Genomic DNA, 11760 nt, shown 5'->3' on the forward strand with positions numbered 1-11760 from the left:
ACGCATCCGCAAGGAGGTGGTCGGCTTGCATTCCAAGTACAATTTAAGCACAGTTCTTGGTGTAACACTGCAGGTCCTTTGAAGATGCAAAGGCCCCTCAGTCTCGCTCGCGCATCCTTTGTTTTGGAACTTCGCTGCACGCGGAAAACCGCATGTAGAGAAAAGTTGATTCAGGGAAAGCCCCAGTGGGTATCGTGAATCTCTTTTGACTTGTGAGCATCAACATGTACTTATGCTGCGTGTCAACCTAAAAATGGAAGACTGATGGCACAAAGCTTGTTTTCCCGTTTTGAAAGCTCCATTCATGCGGCCTCGAAGCTACCTGAAAAGCACTGTTGTTACCGTGCTTTTACTTACAGCCGGCATGGCACATAGAAGAAAATGAGTTTTCTCGAAAGAAACCTTGTGCTTCCAGTTCCTAGTTGGAAGCTCACCCTGCTCTGCTCTATACCAAACGTGAAAGTCAATGTGAGCACTAGCCTCGAAGTAAGGCCCTGATTATGCTGGCAAAACGGGAGGTGTGCAGCAGCTCCATGAGGCCTTCATCGCTGTTCTGCTTTAGTTTCACGGTAGTAAGCTTTCCAAGACTCCTAGGGACTTTGCTTAAGCAACCGTTTCGGTACCAGAACACTGCGTAGAGACAGTAAGCTCTGGTCCTGCGTGTATGCTGCGTGTCAACCTAGAAATTGGAGACTGATGGCATAAGGCTTCTTTTCCCATTATGAAAGCTCCGTTCATGCGGCCTCGAAGCTACCTGAAAAGCATTGTTGTTGCCGGGGTTTTCCTCACTGCCGGCATGGTTCTGAGAAGAAAATGAGTTTTCTCCTGAGAAACCTAGGGTTTCCAGTTCCTTGTTGGAAGCTCACCCTGCTCTGCTCTATACCTAAAGTGAAAGTCAACGTGAGCCCAAGCTTCGAATTAAGGCCCTGATTATCCTTGCAAAACGAGAGGCGTGCAGCAGCTCCATGAGGCCTTCATCGTTGTTCTGCTTTAGTTTCAAGGTAGTAAGCTTTTCAACACTCCTAGGGGCCTTGCTTCAGCACCCGTTTCAGTACCAGAACACTGCGTAGAACCAGGAAGCTCTGCTCCTGCGTGTATGCTGCGTGTGAACCTAGAAATTAGAGACTGTTGGCACAAGGCTAGTTTTCCCATTATGAAAGCTCCGTTGATGCGGCCCCAAAGCTACCTGAAAAGCACTGTTGTTACCGTGCTTTTACTTACAGCCGGCATGTCTCATAGAAGAAAATGAGTTTTCTCGAAAGAAACCTTGTGCTTCCAGTTCCTAGTTGGAAGCTCACCCTGCTCTGCTCTATACCAAAAGTGAAACTCAACGTGAGCAGTAGCCTCGAAGTACAGCCCTGCTTATCCTTGCAAAACGGGAGGCGTGCAGCAACTCCATGAGGCCTTCAAGGCTGTTCTGCTTTAGTTTAACGGTAGTAAGCTCTCCAAGACTCTTAGGGACCGTGCTTCAGGACCCGTTTCGGTACCAGGACACTGCATAGAGCCAGGAAGCTCTGTTCCTGCGTTTATGCTGCTTGTCAGCCTAGAAATTGGAGACTGATGGCATAAGGCTTGTTTTCCCATTATGAAAGCTCCGTTCATGCGGCCTCGAAGCTACCTGAAAAGCATTGTTGTTGCCGGGGTTTTCCTCACTGCCGGCATGGTTCTGAGAAGAAAATGAGTTTTCTCCTAAGAAACCTTGGGTTTCCAGTTCCTTGTTGGAAGCTCACCCTGCTCTGCTCTATACCTAAAGTGAAAGTCAACGTGAACCCTAGCCTCGAAGTAAGGCTCTGATTTGCCTTGCCAATGGGGAGGTGTGCAGCAGCTCCATGAGGCCTTCATCACTGTTCTGCTTTAGTTTCACGGTAGTAAGCCTTTCAAAACTCCTAGGGTCCTTGCTTCAGCACCCGTTTCCGTACCAGAATACTGAGTAGAGCAAGGAAGCTCTGGTCCTGTTAAGCAACTTCCAGCCCCGTAGGCCTTTTTGGAACACCCCAGTGTTGGCTAGAGAGAACCAACACACTGCACTCTTCCTTGGGAGAGCCAGATTACCTCAGCTCCACACAGGATTCACGAACACACTTCTAGACTGTCCTCCATGCAATGGGTGGAACCTCATTCCCCTAGCTGAACTCTATTGAGAAAAACACTCTGCTTCTAATCCCTTTTCACATTTCACACTTAGAGTCACGCATCCGCAAGGAGGTGGTCGGCTTGCATTCCAAGTACAATTTAAGCACAGTTCTTGGTGTAACACTGCAGGTCCTTTGAAGATGCAAAGGCCCCTCAGTCTCGCTCGCGCATCCTTTGTTTTGGAACTTCGCTGCACGCGGAAAACCGCATGTAGAGAAAAGTTGATTCAGGGAAAGCCCCAGTGGGTATCGTGAATCTCTTTTGACTTGTGAGCATCAACATGTACTTATGCTGCGTGTCAACCTAAAAATGGAAGACTGATGGCACAAAGCTTGTTTTCCCGTTTTGAAAGCTCCATTCATGCGGCCTCGAAGCTACCTGAAAAGCACTGTTGTTACCGTGCTTTTACTTACAGCCGGCATGGCACATAGAAGAAAATGAGTTTTCTCGAAAGAAACCTTGTGCTTCCAGTTCCTAGTTGGAAGCTCACCCTGCTCTGCTCTATACCAAACGTGAAAGTCAATGTGAGCACTAGCCTCGAAGTAAGGCCCTGATTATGCTGGCAAAACGGGAGGCGTGCAGCAGCTCCATGAGGCCTTCATCGCTGTTCTGCTTTAGTTTCACGGTAGTAAGCTTTCCAAGACTCCTAGGGACTTTGCTTAAGCAACCGTTTCGGTACCAGAACACTGCGTAGAGACAGTAAGCTCTGGTCCTGCGTGTATGCTGCGTGTCAACCTAGAAATTGGAGACTGATGGCATAAGGCTTCTTTTCCCATTATGAAAGCTCCGTTCATGCGGCCTCGAAGCTACCTGAAAAGCATTGTTGTTGCCGGAGTTTTCCTCACTGCCGCCATGGTTCTGAGAAGAAAATGAGTTTTCTCCTAAGAAACCTTGGGTTTCCAGTTCCTTGTTGGAAGCTCACCCTGCTCTGCTCTATACCTAAAGTGAAAGTCAACGTGAGCCCAAGCTTCGAAGTAAGGCCCTGATTATCCTTGCAAAACGAGAGGCGTGCAGCAGCTCCATGAGGCCTTCATCGTTGTTCTGCTTTAGTTGCAAGGTAGTAAGCTTTTCAACACTCCTAGGGGCCTTGCTTCAGCACCCGTTTCAGTACGAGAACACTGCGTAGAACCAGGAAGCTCTGCTCCTGCGTGTATGCTGCGTGTCAACCTAGAAATTAGAGACTGATGGCACAAGGCTAGTTTTCCCATTATGAAAGCTCCGTTGATGCGGCCCCGAAGCTACCTGAAAAGCACTGTTGTTACCGTGCTTTTACTTACAGCCGGCATGGTTCATAGAAGAAAAAGAGTTTTCTCGAAAGAAACCTTGTGCTTCCAGTTCCTAGTTGGAAGCTCACCCTGCTCTGCTCTATACCTAAAGTGAAAGTCAACGTGAGCAGTAGCCTCGAAGTACAGCCCTGCTTATCTCTGCAAAACGGGAGGCGTGCAGCAACTCCATGAGGCCTTCAAGGCTGTTCTGCTTTAGTTTAACGGTAGTAAGCTCTCCAAGACTCTTAGGGACCATGCTTCAGGACCCGTTTCGGTACCAGGACACTGCATAGAGCCAGGAAGCTCTGTTCCTGCGTTTATGCTGCTTGTCAGCCTAGAAATTGGAGACTGATGGCATAAGGCTTGTTTTCCCATTATGAAAGCTCCGTTCATGCGGCCTCGAAGCTACCTGAAAAGCATTGTTGTTGCCGGGGTTTTCCTCACTGCCGGCATGGTTCTGAGAAGAAAATGAGTTTTCTCCTAAGAAACCTTGGGTTTCCAGTTCCTTGTTGGAAGCTCACCCTGCTCTGCTCTATACCTAAAGTGAAAGTCAACGTGAACCGTAGCCTCGAAGTAAGGCTCTGATTTGCCTTGCCAATGGGGAGGTGTGCAGCAGCTCCATGAGGCCTTCATCACTGTTCTGCTTTAGTTTCACGGTAGTAAGCCTTTCAAAACTCCTAGGGTCCTTGCTTCAGCACCCGTTTCCGTACCAGAATACTGAGTAGAGCAAGGAAGCTCTGGTCCTGTTAAGCAACTTCCAGCCCCGTAGGCCTTTTTGGAACACCCCAGTGTTGGCTAGAGAGAACCAACACACTGCACTCTTCCTTGGGAGAGCCAGATTACCTCAGCTCCACACAGGATTCACGAACACACTTCTAGACTGTCCTCCATGCAATGGGTGGAAGCTCATTCCCCTAGCTGAACTCTATTGAGAAAAACACTCTGCTTCTAATCCCTTTTCACATTTCACACTTAGAGTCACGCATCCGCAAGGAGGTGGTCGGCTTGCATTCCAAGTACAATTTAAGCACAGTTCTTGGTGTAACACTGCAGGTCCTTTGAAGATGCAAAGGCCCCTCAGTCTCGCTCGCGCATCCTTTGTTTTGGAACTTCGCTGCACGCGGAAAACCGCATGTAGAGAAAAGTTGATTCAGGGAAAGCCCCAGTGGGTATCGTGAATCTCTTTTGACTTGTGAGCATCAACATGTACTTATGCTGCGTGTCAACCTAAAAATGGAAGACTGATGGCACAAAGCTTGTTTTCCCGTTTTGAAAGCTCCATTCATGCGGCCTCGAAGCTACCTGAAAAGCACTGTTGTTACCGTGCTTTTACTTACAGCCGGCATGGCACATAGAAGAAAATGAGTTTTCTCGAAAGAAACCTTGTGCTTCCAGTTCCTAGTTGGAAGCTCACCCTGCTCTGCTCTATACCAAACGTGAAAGTCAATGTGAGCACTAGCCTCGAAGTAAGGCCCTGATTATGCTGGCAAAACGGGAGGTGTGCAGCAGCTCCATGAGGCCTTCATCGCTGTTCTGCTTTAGTTTCACGGTAGTAAGCTTTCCAAGACTCCTAGGGACTTTGCTTAAGCAACCGTTTCGGTACCAGAACACTGCGTAGAGACAGTAAGCTCTGGTCCTGCGTGTATGCTGCGTGTCAACCTAGAAATTGGAGACTGATGGCATAAGGCTTCTTTTCCCATTATGAAAGCTCCGTTCATGCGGCCTCGAAGCTACCTGAAAAGCATTGTTGTTGCAGGGGTTTTCCTCACTGCCGGCATGGTTCTGAGAAGAAAATGAGTTTTCTCCTGAGAAACCTAGGGTTTCCAGTTCCTTGTTGGAAGCTCACCCTGCTCTGCTCTATACCTAAAGTGAAAGTCAACGTGAGCCCAAGCTTCGAATTAAGGCCCTGATTATCCTTGCAAAACGAGAGGCGTGCAGCAGCTCCATGAGGCCTTCATCGTTGTTCTGCTTTAGTTTCAAGGTAGTAAGCTTTTCAACACTCCTAGGGGCCTTGCTTCAGCACCCGTTTCAGTACGAGAACACTGCGTAGAACCAGGAAGCTCTGCTCCTGCGTGTATGCTGCGTGTCAACCTAGAAATTAGAGACTGATGGCACAAGGCTAGTTTTCCCATTATGAAAGCTCCGTTGATGCGTCCCCAAAGCTACCTGAAAAGCACTGTTGTTACCGTGCTTTTACTTACAGCCGGCATGTCTCATAGAAGAAAATGAGTTTTCTCGAAAGAAACCTTGTGCTTCCAGTTCCTAGTTGGAAGCTCACCCTGCTCTGCTCTATACCAAAAGTGAAAGTCAACGTGAGCAGTAGCCTCGAAGTACAGCCCTGCTTATCCTTGCAAAACGGGAGGCGTGCAGCAACTCCATGAGGCCTTCAAGGCTGTTCTGCTTTAGTTTAACGGTAGTAAGCTCTCCAAGACTCTTAGGGACCGTGCTTCAGGACCCGTTTCGGTACCAGGACACTGCATAGAGCCAGGAAGCTCTGTTCCTGCGTTTATGCTGCTTGTCAGCCTAGAAATTGGAGACTGATGGCATAAGGCTTGTTTTCCCATTATGAAAGCTCCGTTCATGCGGCCTCGAAGCTACCTGAAAAGCATTGTTGTTGCCGGGGTTTTCCTCACTGCCGGCATGGTTCTGAGAAGAAAATGAGTTTTCTCCTAAGAAACCTTGGGTTTCCAGTTCCTTGTTGGAAGCTCACCCTGCTCTGCTCTATACCTAAAGTGAAAGTCAACGTGAACCCTAGCCTCGAAGTAAGGCTCTGATTTGCCTTGCCAATGGGGAGGTGTGCAGCAGCTCCATGAGGCCTTCATCACTGTTCTGCTTTAGTTTCACGGTAGTAAGCCTTTCAAAACTCCTAGGGTCCTTGCTTCAGCACCCGTTTCCGTACCAGAATACTGAGTAGAGCAAGGAAGCTCTGGTCCTGTTAAGCAACTTCCAGCCCCGTAGGCCTTTTTGGAACACCCCAGTGTTGGCTAGAGAGAACCAACACACTGCACTCTTCCTTGGGAGAGCCAGATTACCTCAGCTCCACACAGGATTCACGAACACACTTCTAGACTGTCCTCCATGCAATGGGTGGAACCTCATTCCCCTAGCTGAACTCTATTGAGAAAAACACTCTGCTTCTAATCCCTTTTCACATTTCACACTTAGAGTCACGCATCCGCAAGGAGGTGGTCGGCTTGCATTCCAAGTACAATTTAAGCACAGTTCTTGGTGTAACACTGCAGGTCCTTTGAAGATGCAAAGGCCCCTCAGTCTCGCTCGCGCATCCTTTGTTTTGGAACTTCGCTGCACGCGGAAAACCGCATGTAGAGAAAAGTTGATTCAGGGAAAGCCCCAGTGGGTATCGTGAATCTCTTTTGACTTGTGAGCATCAACATGTACTTATGCTGCGTGTCAACCTAAAAATGGAAGACTGATGGCACAAAGCTTGTTTTCCCGTTTTGAAAGCTCCATTCATGCGGCCTCGAAGCTACCTGAAAAGCACTGTTGTTACCGTGCTTTTACTTACAGCCGGCATGGCACATAGAAGAAAATGAGTTTTCTCGAAAGAAACCTTGTGCTTCCAGTTCCTAGTTGGAAGCTCACCCTGCTCTGCTCTATACCAAACGTGAAAGTCAATGTGAGCACTAGCCTCGAAGTAAGGCCCTGATTATGCTGGCAAAACGGGAGGCGTGCAGCAGCTCCATGAGGCCTTCATCGCTGTTCTGCTTTAGTTTCACGGTAGTAAGCTTTCCAAGACTCCTAGGGACTTTGCTTAAGCAACCGTTTCGGTACCAGAACACTGCGTAGAGACAGTAAGCTCTGGTCCTGCGTTTATGCTGCTTGTCAGCCTAGAAATTGGAGACTGATGGCATAAGGCTTCTTTTCCCATTATGAAAGCTCCGTTCATGCGGCCTCGAAGCTACCTGAAAAGCATTGTTGTTGCCGGAGTTTTCCTCACTGCCGCCATGGTTCTGAGAAGAAAATGAGTTTTCTCCTAAGAAACCTAGGGGTTCCAGTTCCTTGTTGGAAGCTCACCCTGCTCTGCTCTATACCTAAAGTGAAAGTCAACGTGAGCCCAAGCTTCGAAGTAAGGCCCTGATTATCCTTGCAAAACGAGAGGCGTGTAGCAGCTCCATGAGGCCTTCATCGTTGTTCTGCTTTAGTTTCAAGGTAGTAAGCTTTTCAACACTCCTAGGGGCCTTGCTTCAGCACCCGTTTCAGTACCAGAACACTGCGTACAACCAGGAAGCTCTGCTCCTGCGTGTATGCTGCGTGTCAACCTAGAAATTAGAGACTGATGGCACAAGGCTAGTTTTCCCATTATGAAAGCTCCGTTGATACGGCCCCGAAGCTACCTGAAAAGCACTGTTGTTACCGTGCTTTTACTTACAGCCGGCATGGTTCATAGAAGAAAATGAGTTTTCTCGAAAGAAACCTTGTGCTTCCAGTTCCTAGTTGGAAGCTCACCCTGCTCTGCTCTATACCAAAGGTGAAAGTCAACGTGAGCAGTAGCCTCGAAGTACAGCCCTGCTTATCCTTGCAAAACGGGAGGCGTGCAGCAACTCCATGAGGCCTTCAAGGCTGTTCTGCTTTAGTTTAACGGTAGTAAGCTCTCCAAGACTCTTAGGGACCATGCTTCAGGACCCGTTTCGGTACCAGGACACTGCATAGAGCCAGGAAGCTCTGTTCCTGCGTTTATACTGCTTGTCAGCCTAGAAATTGGAGACTGATGGCATAAGGCTTGTTTTCCCATTATGAAAGCTCCGTTCATGCGGCCTCGAAGCTACCTGAAAAGCATTGTTGTTGCCGGGGTTTTCCTCACTGCCGGCATGGTTCTGAGAAGAAAATGAGTTTTCTCCTAAGAAACCTTGGGTTTCCAGTTCCTTGTTGGAAGCTCACCCTGCTCTGCTCTATACCTAAAGTGAAAGTCAACGTGAACCCTAGCCTCGAAGTAAGGCTCTGATTTGCCTTGCCAATGGGGAGGTGTGCAGCAGCTCCATGAGGCCTTCATCACTGTTCTGCTTTAGTTTCACGGTAGTAAGCCTTTCAAAACTCCTAGGGTCCTTGCTTCAGCACCCGTTTCCGTACCAGAATACTGAGTAGAGCAAGGAAGCTCTGGTCCTGTTAAGCAACTTCCAGCCCCGTAGGCCTTTTTGAAACACCCCAGTGTTGGCTAGAGAGAACCAACACACTGCACTCTTCCTTGGGAGAGCCAGATTACCTCAGCTCCACACAGGATTCACGAACACACTTCTAGACTGTCCTCCATGCAATGGGTGGAACCTCATTCCCCTAGCTGAACTCTATTGAGAAAAACACTCTGCTTCTAATCCCTTTTCACATTTCACACTTAGAGTCACGCATCCGCAAGGAGGTGGTCGGCTTGCATTCCAAGTACAATTTAAGCACAGTTCTTGGTGTAACACTGCAGGTCCTTTGAAGATGCAAAGGCCCCTCAGTCTCGCTCGCGCATCCTTTGTTTTGGAACTTCGCTGCACGCGGAAAACCGCATGTAGAGAAAAGTTGATTCAGGGAAAGCCCCAGTGGGTATCGTGAATCTCTTTTGACTTGTGAGCATCAACATGTACTTATGCTGCGTGTCAACCTAAAAATGGAAGACTGATGGCACAAAGCTTGTTTTCCCGTTTTGAAAGCTCCATTCACGCGGCCTCGAAGCTACCTGAAAAGCACTGTTGTTACCGTGCTTTTACTTACAGCCGGCATGGCACATAGAAGAAAATGAGTTTTCTCGAAAGAAACCTTGTGCTTCCAGTTCCTAGTTGGAAGCTCACCCTGCTCTGCTCTATACCAAACGTGAAAGTCAATGTGAGCACTAGCCTCGAAGTAAGGCCCTGATTATGCTGGCAAAACGGGAGGTGTGCAGCAGCTCCATGAGGCCTTCATCGCTGTTCTGCTTTAGTTTCACGGTAGTAAGCTTTCCAAGACTCCTAGGGACTTTGCTTAAGCAACCGTTTCGGTACCAGAACACTGCGTAGAGACAGTAAGCTCTGGTCCTGCGTGTATGCTGCGTGTCAACCTAGAAATTGGAGACTGATGGCATAAGGCTTCTTTTCCCATTATGAAAGCTCCGTTCATGCGGCCTCGAAGCTACCTGAAAAGCATTGTTGTTGCCGGGGTTTTCCTCACTGCCGGCATGGTTCTGAGAAGAAAATGAGTTTTCTCCTGAGAAACCTAGGGTTTCCAGTTCCTTGTTGGAAGCTCACCCTGCTCTGCTCTATACCTAAAGTGAAAGTCAACGTGAACCGTAGCCTCGAAGTAAGGCTCTGATTTGCCTTGCCAATGGGGAGGTGTGCAGCAGCTCCATGAGGCCTTCATCACTGTTCTGCTTTAGTTTCACGGTAGTAAGCCTTTCAAAACTCCTAGGGTCCTTGCTTCAGCACCCGTTTCCGTACCAGAATACTGAGTAGAGCAAGGAAGCTCTGGTCCTGTTAAGCAACTTCCAGCCCCGTAGGCCTTTTTGGAACACCCCAGTGTTGGCTAGAGAGAACCAACACACTGCACTCTTCCTTGGGAGAGCCAGATTACCTCAGCTCCACACAGGATTCACGAACACACTTCTAGACTGTCCTCCATGCAATGGGTGGAACCTCATTCCCCTAGCTGAACTCTATTGAGAAAAACACTCTGCTTCTAATCCCTTTTCACATTTCACACTTAGAGTCACGCATCCGCAAGGAGGTGGTCGGCTTGCATTCCAAGTACAATTTAAGCACAATTCTTGGTGTAACACTGCAGGTCCTTTGAAGATGCAAAGGCCCCTCAGTCTCGCTCGCGCATCCTTTGTTTTGGAACTTCGCTGCACGCGGAAAACCGCATGTAGAGAAAAGTTGATTCAGGGAAAGCCCCAGTGGGTATCGTGAATCTCTTTTGACTTGTGAGCATCAACATGTACTTATGCTGTGTGTCAACCTAAAAATGGAAGACTGATGGCACAAAGCTTGTTTTCCCGTTTTGAAAGCTCCATTCATGCGGCCTCGAAGCTACCTGAAAAGCACTGTTGTTACCGTGCTTTTACTTACAGCCGGCATGGCACATAGAAGAAAATGAGTTTTCTCGAAAGAAACCTTGTGCTTCCAGTTCCTAGTTGGAAGCTCACCCTGCTCTGCTCTATACCAAACGTGAAAGTCAATGTGAGCACTAGCCTCGAAGTAAGGCCCTGATTATGCTGGCAAAACGGGAGGCGTGCAGCAGCTCCATGAGGCCTTCATCGCTGTTCTGCTTTAGTTTCACGGTAGTAAGCTTTCCAAGACTCCTAGGGACTTTGCTTAAGCAACCGTTTCGGTACCAGAACACTGCGTAGAGACAGTAAGCTCTGGTCCTGCGTGTATGCTGCGTGTCAACCTAGAAATTGGAGACTGATGGCATAAGGCTTCTTTTCCCATTATGAAAGCTCCGTTCATGCGGCCTCGAAGCTACCTGAAAAGCATTGTTGTTGCCGGGGTTTTCCTCACTGCCGGCATGGTTCTGAGAAGAAAATGAGTTTTCTCCTGAGAAACCTAGGGTTTCCAGTTCCTTGTTGGAAGCTCACCCTGCTCTGCTCTATACCTAAAGTGAAAGTCAACGTGAACCGTAGCCTCGAAGTAAGGCTCTGATTTGCCTTGCCAATGGGGAGGTGTGCAGCAGCTCCATGAGGCCTTCATCACTGTTCTGCTTTAGTTTCACGGTAGTAAGCCTTTCAAAACTCCTAGGGTCCTTGCTTCAGCACCCGTTTCCGTACCAGAATACTGAGTAGAGCAAGGAAGCTCTGGTCCTGTTAAGCAACTTCCAGCCCCGTAGGCCTTTTTGGAACACCCCAGTGTTGGCTAGAGAGAACCAACACACTGCACTCTTCCTTGGGAGAGCCAGATTACCTCAGCTCCACACAGGATTCACGAACACACTTCTAGACTGTCCTCCATGCAATGGGTGGAACCTCATTCCCCTAGCTGAACTCTATTGAGAAAAACACTCTGCTTCTAATCCCTTTTCACATTTCACACTTAGAGTCACGCATCCGCAAGGAGGTGGTCGGCTTGCATTCCAAGTACAATTTAAGCACAATTCTTGGTGTAACACTGCAGGTCCTTTGAAGATGCAAAGGCCCCTCAGTCTCGCTCGCGCATCCTTTGTTTTGGAACTTCGCTGCACGCGGAAAACCGCATGTAGAGAAAAGTTGATTCAGGGAAAGCCCCAGTGGGTATCGTGAATCTCTTTTGACTTGTGAGCATCAACATGTACTTATGCTGTGTGTCAACCTAAAAATGGAAGACTGATGGCACAAAGCTTGTTTTCCCGTTTTGAAAGCTCCATTCATGCGGCCTCGAAGCTACCTGAAAAGCACTGTTGTTACCGTGCTTTTACT

This window comes from Eubalaena glacialis, chromosome 10 (assembly GCF_028564815.1).
Source record: "Eubalaena glacialis isolate mEubGla1 chromosome 10, mEubGla1.1.hap2.+ XY, whole genome shotgun sequence".
Classification (NCBI taxonomy): Eukaryota; Metazoa; Chordata; class Mammalia; order Artiodactyla; family Balaenidae; genus Eubalaena; species Eubalaena glacialis.